This window comes from Sminthopsis crassicaudata, chromosome 2 (assembly GCF_048593235.1).
Source record: "Sminthopsis crassicaudata isolate SCR6 chromosome 2, ASM4859323v1, whole genome shotgun sequence".
NCBI lineage: Eukaryota > Metazoa > Chordata > Mammalia > Dasyuromorphia > Dasyuridae > Sminthopsis > Sminthopsis crassicaudata.
The window spans coordinates 363,138,973-363,151,401 of NC_133618.1; the positions used below are offsets into that span (position 1 = coordinate 363,138,973).

The following is a 12,429-nucleotide window of genomic DNA, read 5'->3' on the forward strand; positions in this document are numbered from 1 at the left end:
AAACATCAGTCTTCCTATATTAATGATGTTATAATGGACACAGACTTCATTTATGTTACATCAAAAGCCATCAAGTCCAGTGGAAATAAGCAGCCATCAAGGTGTTTTAAGGTAACATTCATATTATCCAGGGCAACAACAGTCAGCTTGCCTAGTGGGCAGAACTGAGTTGTGCATCTCATCCTTGAACTGAGTACTCTAATAGAAATAATTAACTGTAAAGACCATGTAAAAACCATGGTTGATAATCTAGTAATCTGTTTTACTCAATGGTAAAAAATTGGAAGATCAAGTCCAACCTAGTATGAGTGACATTCCTATGGGCCCTCATAGTAGCCTAACTGAAATGGCTATACATGTTATTTTATACATGACTCATGTATCTGACCACACAAGGGGATCCTTTTTTGAGGAATCCAAATGGAATAACAGTTGATGAGATTAACAAATCTCTTCAGGAGACTAATGGATTCATGCCAAAATTGGCTATAGAAATGAATACACCACGAAGGACTGGGGTTATAAGTGAGATCTCCATCTCACTTAGGAAGAAGCAAAGGAAATAAAGATTATATGCACTTCCTGTCATCTCTGTTACCATGGAGGAAAGGGACACTTAGAGAAACTCCCCAAGGGAGTAAATTCACTTGACGTGATCTAGTTGTTCCACATAGGCCCTCGTTCATTTCACAGGAGCCTAAAGAGCTTATAAGTAGTGTGTGTGTATATATATATATTTTTTTTTTGGGGGGGGAGGCTGGGGTTAAGTGACTTGCCCAGGGTCACACAGCTAGGAAGTGTTAAGTGTCTGAGATCAGATTTGAACTTGGGTCCTCCTGAATTCAGGGCTGGTGCTCTATCCACTGCACCACCTAGCTGCCCCCTAAGCAGTGTATATTTATTCAGGATATAGGTAGCTACACCTGTCACCCTCCATGACTACTCTCATGGCCCTTGAAAAGCACAACTCTCTGCATTAGTTGTCCTGGTTTCCAATTTCAACAGAATTCTATTTACTGTACCCTAGTTGACCTAAAAAACTGAACGTCAGTTGGATCTCCCATGACTCATATCAGCCTCAAGTATCAGGCCATTGAAAAATAATGGACCAGATATTTGAAACAAACCTTTTGCTCTAACAATAGGCAATCCCCTTTGGACAGATGGCTTGGCTCAGGCAGTCTATTCTTTGAACACCTCTATTCCCTAACATATCTTCATTATCTCATATGTTGGCTGATCCATTATCATGAAGTAAGGGGAAGAGGAACACTACATGTATAACCCAATGGCACATTTTTTTCCTCCCCATTCAAGTCATATTCAGCAGAAGACTGAAGAATGAATTAAATTCCCCCCAGAGATTTGTGAATCCAGGGGGTTCAACAGCACACTAAGCTGTAAATAATTGTGTAGTTAAGTTACAAGTAAAGAATTTTAGGTTTGTTTCTGTAGCTGTTTGAAATAAATGCTTGTGATCATAAGCACAATGATTTTGATGTTCATTCAATGATCACAGAACTTCTAAGTGCAATGTGTTCTTGTGGTATCTTAATTAAATTGTTTCCAAACTATCACAAGGAGTTGATGTTTAAACATCAGTCAGTTCCCAATGGATGATCAGATATAAGTACATGCCCTCATTTGTATACTGACCCAGAGGAGCTTCCTCATTCCTGTTACCTTTTAATCTTACCTCATCAGCAATGTAATCAGATGATCAAAATTTTCCAAATATTCATGTTTTTACAATGCAAATGTCAGACTGTTCAAAAATCATGATCATTACATTAAAACCCATGAGCATGTACATTATTCTTCACTTTGAAATCATCAAAGACCACAACAAACATTTTACAGAAGCATACTTTGTTTTCTCTCATTGTAGTATTGACTGTATTCTGATTTAAACTTATTCTCCACAAGTTATTCTTTTTATCTGGCAGATTTTCAAATGCACTGATTGGTTAGTTTTACATATAAACATTGCTAAAACAAACAAAAACCAAAGCAGTGTGGCCTTACCACCACAGTTCAGGCCAGCTCAAGACCCATGCTGCTCACAGCATGAGAGCCCTAGGGCTTCAAGGCCAGGCACTATGGGGTAGGGCCACAAAGAAAGGAAGAATGCAGAAATCAGAGTCGTGGAAGCTTGCACAGGAGAAATTGAGTTAGAGGAACCTATAAACAAAGAATGGTATCAGGTTCTTAAGTAAAACACAGATCTGAAGTATACCAAAACAAGTCATTACCCTCCACCAATTCTCCAGATTTTGTAAAGAAACCTCACTCTCAGCCAAATGATACATTTAATTCTACAACTATTGACCCATCCATGATCTGCCACACACCTCATCTGCTTTTGCTGCTCTATTTACTCCAAAGGAGTTAACTTGCAGGCTGGTACATGGTTCATTCATTAAAATACAGATTACAATGGATTGTCTCTTCTATTATTATTTTATCCTCTTATTTATTATTATAATTATACTTCTCTTATTTAAATTTTATATCATATATTTATATTATAAATATTATACATATAAATTATTATATTATTATTATTTTATCCTCTTATTTATATATTATTATTCTCTTATTACTTTAGCAGAGGCTCTAAGAGAGACTAAACATTTGCATCAAAAGGTTTTACAGGATTACTTTTGGTTACAGAAAAAACTATGCCCTGCTACCTAGCCTGACTGGTCTCTAAAGTAGCTCTGCCTCGTTCCGATGGTGAAGGGTTTAAATGTGGAGGCTTTTAGTAGTTCGGCGGTGTCGGGCCTTCTCTCTAAGCGATCACTATGTGATTTGCTTACAAGTCTTTTGAAGAGACTAATGGATAAGAAGTTCAAAAAGCCGAGCTCCTGCGTGACAAAAGACAGTGGAAGTGGCAGCTTTATGATTCTCAAAGCTAAAATTCTATCTTATTGTTCCATCTCCTCTTAAACCCAAGGAATAAGGCCTAAAGGGAGAAGCTCGTCCCGAACATCGTGGGGTTCCTTTTGAACCTGGTCCATTGTTTTCTAAATCACATTACAAAAATGAATACACACAATTGAATACCATTTTGTGGGTTTTATCAAACAAAATATTTTTTGCTACATTTGGTTCGTATTATGAACTAGTTTTAATTTCAGATTTGATATTTGTAAATATTTGGTGACTGATGGCACTAATATTTCATAATGACTCTGTCATATTTTGTGGCGTTTTTAGATGGATCAAAGTTATGGAAATTAGTAAGCATGGTTAGAAGTTGGAGTGCTACTTCACAGGCAAACGACTGTAGCGCCAAACAATTAGCAGCAATAACAATAGCGCTTTCAGATCGGGATCTTCAGTACAGCTGGGAGGGCCGGGCAGGTGGGCAGGTCGGGGCGGACGGGACCCCTCAGGTCAGCGACAAGTTCGCTAGGTGAACGCTTCCTCCCTCCTACTAGGGGGACGGAACCACGCGATCAGCAGCGCCGCTCATCTTACGGACTGGTTCCAGGATCTGGCCAGAGGGGAGGGGGCGGCCCTCCAAGGAGGGTGGAACTTAGGGGTTTATTCTAAGAGAGGCGAGGCGGAAGCCAGAGAGGCTGAGCGCACGGAAAATACCCTCTCGCCCGGAACCAATCGCTAGAGTGAACCCTCCCTTCCGTCTCGCCCACTAGGCCACAGTTTAGTGAAAGAGACTGGGGGAGAGGAGGAAGTGACAACTGTCTTTCCTCTGTGAGCCGAACAACAACAGTTATTCAAGCAGTGGAAACGATGGCGGAAGTCTCTCGAGCTCTAACTTGCTCTGCTGGGGGCAGAAACAGCCCCGCCGAGAGCAACTACAAACTCCATCTCTTCCTCTTTGGTCCCTCCCTGCACCCCCATTCTTTCCCTTGTTTCCGGCTTTCAACCAATCTGGGAGGCGCCCTAAAGCGACCAATCAGGAAGTTCCCTGTAGAACTCCACCAATCATTAGTTGGAGGCGGGAAATTTAAGCGTTCCGGAGGCGGACAGTCTGACTTCATTTTGAAAACTGGGCGTTTCCGGTTTGGGAGGAAAAGCGGCGTCGTTAGAGTTTTCTTTTGATAATTTTCCTAGATCCTTTTTTGTTAGGGAGGTCTGTGTCGCAGGTAGGTCTATCCGGAGTAGTTGGTTGTGGGAGGGAAGGAAGAGGAGGCTGGATGGGAGCGGGGTACGGGATAGGAAGGGTGGGATGATCGCGTCCGCGCCGCTATCTCTGGAGAGGGACTGTTTGGGTCACTGGGGAGAAGAAGCTCCGCCTCCGTGGCCCCACATTGTTTTCAGTTTTTTGCCACAGTAAAAATGGGGCTACAAATATTTTTATAAATACTGGTTTTGGTATAAGCCTAGTAGCTCAATCTATGATATAGATATGCAATGAGTATGCACAAATTGTGACATTTTGGGTGGAGTGTTCCTTCACTTGGGGATGACGGTTGTAGACAAAAGGAGAAACTGAGTAAATTACAGTTTCTAGGCCTTGGATAACGCATGGAGAGGGTCTCTACGGCGCCTCTTGGTGCACAGGGATCTAGCTTCAAGTCCAATGACACAACCCACATGCTGGCCTGGGCGGGTCACTTAACCTCATAGTGTTAGACGGTGCTCTGAGGCCTTAGAGGGAGTTTTCTCTTCTTTATATTCCTTTGGAACCACAAGTTTAGTCCCTGTCAGATTTCAGTTGTCAGTCATTTCAGTCATGTTTGACTTTCCGTGACCCCATTTGGGGTTTCTCTTTATTTTATAAAGAAACGGAGCCAGGCAGAGTGAATTGACTTGCCCAAGTCCAAGAGCATTTGAACTCAGATCTTCCAGATTCCCGGTCAAATGTGCCACCCACTGCACCACCTAGCTGCCTTCCATCAAATTTACTGAACTATAATTCTAATGATCAGTCCAGATCAAACAAGGATGGCGCAGTGGTTAGAGCAGTGGCCTTGAAGGCAGGGAGATTTGTCTTCCTAATGTAGCCTCAGACACTGGGTCGAAATGTGGCCTGGGCAAGTCACCTAACTCCGCCTCATGCCCTCGCTTTTAAACGGGGACACACTGGAGAAATGACAACTCCTTCCAATATCCAAGAAAACAAGTACGTCACCATGAAGAGACTGCCGCACATAAGCGGTTCTAAAGTTTACAATATATGAATTTCACTTTTTCCATTTAAAAACAAAAATCATTAACTTCATTTTGTGTATTTTGTTCCTTTTTTGGAATCACTTATTGTTACTTTCTTGCCAAACCCCTCTCCTTCGAATGGGAAAAAAAAAAAAATCTTCCTTTATAGTATGAGTAAAGTCATTCAAAAAATGTTTTACTCTGTATCTCTAGTCCATCAAACATAGATTCACATCAGTCTTCTACAATCATTGCTTTCATTAATCATAGTTCTTGTCTTTCCTAGTTTATCTTTACAATGATGTCATTATAGTAAGTAACATACTCCTCAGTTTCTCTGAATCTCTTTCCTTATGTTTTAACTGTAAAACATAAAAAAAATCATTTTCTTTAGTAATTTTTTAGTTGATGGGAACCCACATTGTTGTCAGTTCTTTGCCACAGTAAAAATGGGGCTACAAATATTTTTACAAATACTGGTTTTTGATATAAGCCTAGTAGCTCAATCTACGATATAGATATGCAATAAGTATGCACAAATTAGTGACATTTTGGGTGGAGTTTCAAAAGACTGGATTCCTTCACTACTCCACTAGCAGTGTTAGTGTGCCTGCATTTTCATAGCTCCTTCAGCTCTAATAAAGATAAAGATAGTGCTTGGTTTTAGATAAATGCTATATGCCCTATTGAGGAATACTTCCTTCCTATGCTTTTTGATGTGTTTAACATGACAAATTCCATTTTATTTAAAAGCTTTTTCTTCATTTATTGATATAAGAATATCATTTATTGCTTTTGTTAATGTTTGTGATGTTTATAATTTTGCAATGTTGAACCAATCCTGTATTCTTTATATAATATAGCTTGATTTTTTTCCCCTTTCAAAAATAATTTTATTCATTGATTTAAAAATTCTTCCCTCCCCCCAAAACCTTTACAGTCCTTGGAAGGAGTAATTACAGCTGAGGAAGTAATCATAACTATTTGTTTCAGCTGAAGGAAGCATAATATATTCTATTCCAGTCTTTTACTTTTACTCTGTATGTTTCTTTCTGCTCAAATGTGTTTCTTGTAAAAAAAAAAAAAAAAAATATATATATATATATATATATATACATACATACATATATATATATATGTATTGTAGGATTCTGGTTTTTAATGTACTCTGCTATTCACTTTTGTTTTATGAGAGTTCATCCCATTCACATTCATGATTATGATTATCAGCTGTGTATTTCCCTTCATCCTGTTTTCCCCCCTTTTTGTACTTTTCTGACTCCTTTCATCCTGTCCTTTCTCACCAGTGTTCTACTTCTGACCACCACTACCTCCCCTTCTTTCCAACAGCTCCCCTTTTCCTTCCTTTTTTTTTTTTCCTTTTATAGGGTAAGATAGATTTCTCTACCCAACTGAGTGTGTATGTTAAAACTCTGAATTAGATGATAATTCAAGCAATATTCACCCCCTCCCTTCATTCCCTTTGCTATAATTGGTCTTTCATGTTATATAATTTACTCCTTTCCTCTTCTAATATAATCCCTTTTTTCACTCCTTATTTAAATTTTTATCATCCATCACAGTCATATATAAGTTGACCCTTTGTCAACTTATATACCCTCTAAGTATATCCCTTCTAATTGCCTTAATAGGCAACTCTTAAGAGTTACAAGTTTCATCTTCCAATGTAGGAATGTAAACAGTGTAACCTTATTGAATACTGTTGTTTTTTTCTTTTCTGTTTACCTTTTTATGCTTCTCTTGAGTCTTGTATTTGAAGATCATATTTTCTGTTCGACTTTTTTTTTTTTTTTTCATTAGGAATGTCTGCAAGTCCCCATCTCATTTAATGCCCATCTTTTCTCCTAAAAGATTTTGCTTTTGCTGATAGCTGATGCTTGGTTGTAATTCAAGCTTTTTTGTGTTCCAAAATATTGTACTCCAATTTCTGATCCTTTCATTTAAAAGCTGCAAAATCCTGTCTAATTCTGACTTTGGCTCCTTGATACTTACATTCTTTCTGGCTGCTTGCAGTAGTTTCCTCTTGACCTGATTGTTCTAGATTTGGCTACAGGATTCTTTGGAGTTTTCATTTGATGATTTCTTTCAGGAAGTGATTGATGGATTCTTTCAATGACTATTTTATCTTCTGGTTCTAATTGCCCTGATACAGGGTAATTTTCCTTGATGATTTCTTGAAAAGTTCTGTCCAGGCTCTTTATTTTGAACGTGGCTTTCATATAGTCTGATAATTCTTAATTTATCTCTCCTGAATCTATATTCTAGGTCACTTGTTTTTCCAGTGAGGTATTTTAAATTTTCTTTTCTATTTTTCATTCTTTTGATTTTGTTTGATTCTTAATGTCTCATAGTCATTAGTTTCCATTTGCCCATTTCTAATTTTTAAGTGTAATGCTGGAGAAACTGAGGCAAGATTAAGATTGAGTTTTTTAATATTTTATTTGAAAGGGAGAGATTTACTGGGACCAGATGGATCCATCGTTTGGTCCCAGGGCTGAATGAGATTCTCATCTCCAAGAATACTGCAGCCCATGTGAATTCTCAATGACATTTTTTTTTTTAATCTATCTATCTATCTATCTATCCATTTTTCTAAATCTATCTGTCCATTTATTTATATTAATTAGTTGTAAGACATTTGGATTAAGTGACTTCCCAGGGTCATACAGGAAATGTTAAGTGCCTGAGGTTGGATTTGAACTCAGGTCCTCCTGACGCCAGGGGCAGTGCTCTATTTATTGTGCCATCTAGCTGTTCCCTTTCTAAGTTATCTTGAGCTAAAAAATGGCTTCACTATCATTTTGTGGTTTCTGTCACTCCAGAATTCTTTTAGAGGCTTGATTTAATATTATTTCTGACAGAAACTAGGGAGAGCTCAAGCAACTTTCTAGTTTCTTTACCATGTTGGCTCTCTCTATTGGCTAAGACAAATATAATGACTCATTCTGTACCCTAATACCATTATCTTACTTGTCAGAACTTGTGAATATGTGGATAGTACCAAACCTCTAGAGTCTTAGTTGAATATAGCACTGATTATATACTTCATAAGTCTTTCAGAGTTGTTTTAAAAACATGTTGTATATAGGATATTTTCCCTCATACAAAGAGCACGTTTATGTAGATAGTTTAGCAACTTTTGGGACCTACTTCCAAACTGCTTTCCAGCATAGCTACACCAATTCATAACTTTATCATTGTGCATGTTTTCCTGTAATCTCTCCAATAGTTGTCATTTTTTAACATCTTTATCATTGGTAACATTGTGAAATAAAGCTTCAGGGTTATTTTAATTTGTATTTATTCATGATTTGGAACATTTTTTCATGACTGTTAATTATTTGATGCCTTCCACTAAAAATTGCTTACATCCTTTGACCATTTATTTTGGTGGATGACTATCATTCTTATATAGTTAACCTGGATATTGGCGTTTTAAAAGAGAAATATGCTACACAGGTTTCCCAAATAGTTATTAATTATTTCCTTTTTAATTTGATTTTGTTTATGCAAAAAAATTTCAGTTGCATGCAATAAAAACCGATATTTTCTAAGATCTTCCTGATGAATTTTTACACTATCCATGGTTGTAAAAGTTATCTCTTTCCCTATTTTCTTTATTGTATGATATTTCTTATCAAGGTTTGGAGTCTGTTTGGAGCTTATTGCACTAAATTAGAGATCTTGTGATCTCTACATCTAATTTGCCTTACGTTATTTTCTAGTTTTTGTTTAGTAATGAGTCTTTTCTCTAGTAAATGCAGCCTTGGATTTATCAAAACTATATTTCATTATATTCTTTTGCTTCTGTATGTTATGGACCTAATCTGTACCATTAAATAATGATAGTGATAATGTACATCCTTGAATTATCCCTGCTTTTATTATGCCACTTATGGTTTATCTTCATTATACATAGAGCTGACTTTTGGCTTTAGATAGACACTGTTTAGCATCTTAAGGATAATTTATTCCTATACTTTGTGGTGTTTTTGTTTTTGTTTTGTTTTTTAAATGATGAATGCATTTTTTTGTTCCAGGTCCTGGCTTACCCACTGTGCTAGGGTGTCCTTAGTTACCAGACTAGCAGTTTGTTTTTGCTACACTTAAAAAAAAAAAATAATAATAATGATAAATGCATTTGATAAATTGCAGTTTTGTCAAAAAGTTTTTTTCTGCATTTACTATAACTACATGGTTTTGATTGTTTTTGTCATTGATATGGTTAATTATTTATAATTTTGCTTTTTGGACCAACCTTTTCTGTTTGATCATACTGTATAGTCTTTTTGATGTGTTAAAACTTCTTTGCTAATGCTTTATTTAAAAATTGTGACAGTGATCTTTAAGACTTGGTCTCTTGTTTTCTTCTGATTTGTTTCTTTATTTAAATATGACTATGTTTTTCCTTCTATTTCTTTCTTTTTTTTTTTTTTTTTTTTTTTTTAGAAAACTTAGGTAGTATTAGAATTCATTTTTGAGTATTTGATGATATTTAATTATAAATTAGCCTCCTCCTGAGTGGGTTTTTTTCCCTCTACTTTGATAGTTCATTTATAACATATTCAATTTCTTTTTCTAAGGTTGGTTTATGTAGGTTTTGTATTTCTTTTGTAAATTGAGGATATTTTCTATGTTTATAACTTTGCCTATTTCATTTAAGTGTTCACTTTGACAAGTTGTAATATAATTGGGCAAAATTGTTTAAAGTTATTTCCTTTACATATTTTGATTATTACTTTCTTCATTTTTACTCTTGGCAATTTAGTTTTCTTTTTTTAATCTATCATCCCTACATTTATCTTGTTTACCTCCCCTCCTCCCAAACCTTCTTGTTTTCATTGGGAATTGTTTTGTTGTTGTTCTCAACTTCCTTAGTCTTTTCTTTGATTTTCAGAATTTCTATTTTTGTGTTTAATTGGGAGAGTTTGGTTTTTTGTTTGTTTACTTAGTTGTATGCACAATGTATTGGTTTGTTCTCTTGTTGATGAAAGTATGTAAAGATTTAAATTATCTCTCAATACTTCTCTGGCCATTCCAAAAGTTTGGTTTTGTTTTTTATTTCTTTAACGAAAGTATCCATTGTGTATGTGTGTGTGTGTGTGTTTTCCTTTGAGCCACTTTTTATTTTTTTCTTGCAAAAATAAATGGTCAAAGAATGTAAGCAATTTTTAATGAAAAGCATCAAATAATCAATAGTCATGAAAAAATGCTCCAAATCATGAATAAATACAAATTAAAATAACCCTGAATATTTATTTATGCTGCATTTTTCTAATTGTAAGTTTTATTAGTGTTGTTGTTTTTAATGCTCTGTTCCTTGGTCAGGTTCAGAGATGCCATGCACAACTGAGGAAAGTTTTCCTTTTTAGTTCCATTCAGTAATTACCTGTGATGTAATATATGTGGCTTTTTCTAAGATTCTGTGAAAGTCCTTAATTTCCCAGCTTTGGTCCACAGAGTCATAAATAATTGGACACTGCTGATGACCAAATGACAATTTGGTTTTCCTTCTCCTTGTTTTCCTTCTACTTGTCTAATCTTTTTCAGTTACTTTCCTAGATAAGGATCTGTCCAGGACTACTTAGTTCTCTCTTTAATATCTTTTTTTTTTTTTTTTTTTTAAATGATAAAAGCTTTTTATTTTTCAAAATATATGCAGATAGTTTTCAACATTTGCTCTTGCAAAACCTTGTGTTCCAAATTTTACTCTCTACTTCCCTCCTCTCCTAGATAGTAAGTAATCCATGTGTAATTCTTCAAAATATTTCTACACTTATGCTGCACAAGAAAAATCAGATCAAAGGGGGTAAAATGAAAGAAAAAAAAAAAAGCAAACAACAACAAAAAGGTGAAAATACCATTTTGTGATCCACATCTTTATTATCTTGATTAGTGATTTCATCAGTTCAATATTATCTATATGCAGATCATTCTCTGGTCCATTTATTTATTCAGTCCTAGTTTCTTTTCTGAGCTTATTAGCCTTTTGAACATTTCATACTGGATGTACTGTCAAGGGTACAAGCACCAGGTACCTTAACTTACACTGTTGGCTTCATCCTTAATTTCCTCACTGCCGCCACTCATTCCAAAGATCTAATCTATTGCTAAGTCTTGCCATTTCTATCTTGACATTATCTTCTCTCATCTCTCAACTCATCTTTCAACTCGTACAGCAAAGCCATATAGCTTGCTGGTTATTTTCCTTGTCCCAGGGCTCTCCCTACTCCAGTCCATCCTCAGTTGCCAAAATGATCTCTGTAAAGCTCAAGTCTGATCTTGTCATCCCCTCCCATCCAATAAACTCCAAAGACTTACCATTATCACCAGCATCAAATAGTAGGTCCTCTATTTGGCTTTTAAAGCCCTTCACAAGTTGGTCTTCTGACATTTGCAGCTTTCTCAGCCTTTTTTCCCCAATATCTATGCTACCATCCATTGATACTCAACTCTTTATTGTTCTTCACATCTAACACAACAAAAGCCTCTTTTCTTTTGTGGTTCTGCTTGTTATTCTTCTCCAACTAATAGTATTTCTTCATTTTTTTTTTTAATGATTTCTTCTAATTACTCAATTTCAGCCTTAGGTTTTGATTTAGGATGGTTTACTTTGGTAGTTGCTGTCAAATAGGGTAACTGACATTAGGCCCCAGCCTCAACCTCAATCTCCCAGAGACTCGGTCTTCTTGTTGCATGATATTCAATGGGGACTTGGTGTGCTCCTTAGCAGGCCCTGGTAGGATGCTAGTCTCAGGTCTCCCACATAGCTTATGTGCTAAAGTAACTTTGTCTCTTACAGTGGGTCCCAGTGCCCTGAGTCATATTTCTCTGGAAATAATTTGTAGGGGATATTTCTATCCTCAGCTTATGTTTTTAATGTCCATGGTCTGGATCTTCAAGTTCTTAATTAGTAGAGCTTGCAGTGACATGCAGAGCCCCTGACCCCTGGCTTCTGGGTGATTTATCTGCTTTTGTTGACTTCCTTGGCAGAAACTTTCCACTTCCATTGGCTTCCAGTTTCCCCATAATAGTGCTACTTTTAATGTAGAGATTTCTCTACCTTCCTTCACCAGTTTCTGGCCACTTTTTTTGTGCATTTTTGGATTGAATGGAGGTGTGTATATATATATGTATACACACACACACACACACACACACACACACACACACACACACACACATATATTCTTTTTAAATTGTTTTTATACGTGGTTAGTATTTACATAGCAGAATTGGACTTTTCCATTTTGGCCTAATCACTTTACTTTAATGCTTCCTGGTCCC

At 36.3% G+C, this 12,429-nt stretch overlaps 1 protein-coding gene across 2 annotated transcripts in view; it reads left to right on the plus strand.

Annotated features, from left to right (window-relative positions):
• The first annotated feature begins 3,973 nt into the window (after positions 1–3,973).
• The window catches only part of DLGAP5 (DLG associated protein 5), a 36,606-nt gene continuing 28,150 nt past the window's right edge, over positions 3,974–12,429 (plus strand). For both annotated transcript variants that reach the window (XM_074290973.1, XM_074290974.1), the window contains exon 1: positions 3,974–4,112. The gene's annotated coding sequence lies outside the window, so the exon portion shown is untranslated. The remainder of the gene's footprint in view (positions 4,113–12,429) is intronic.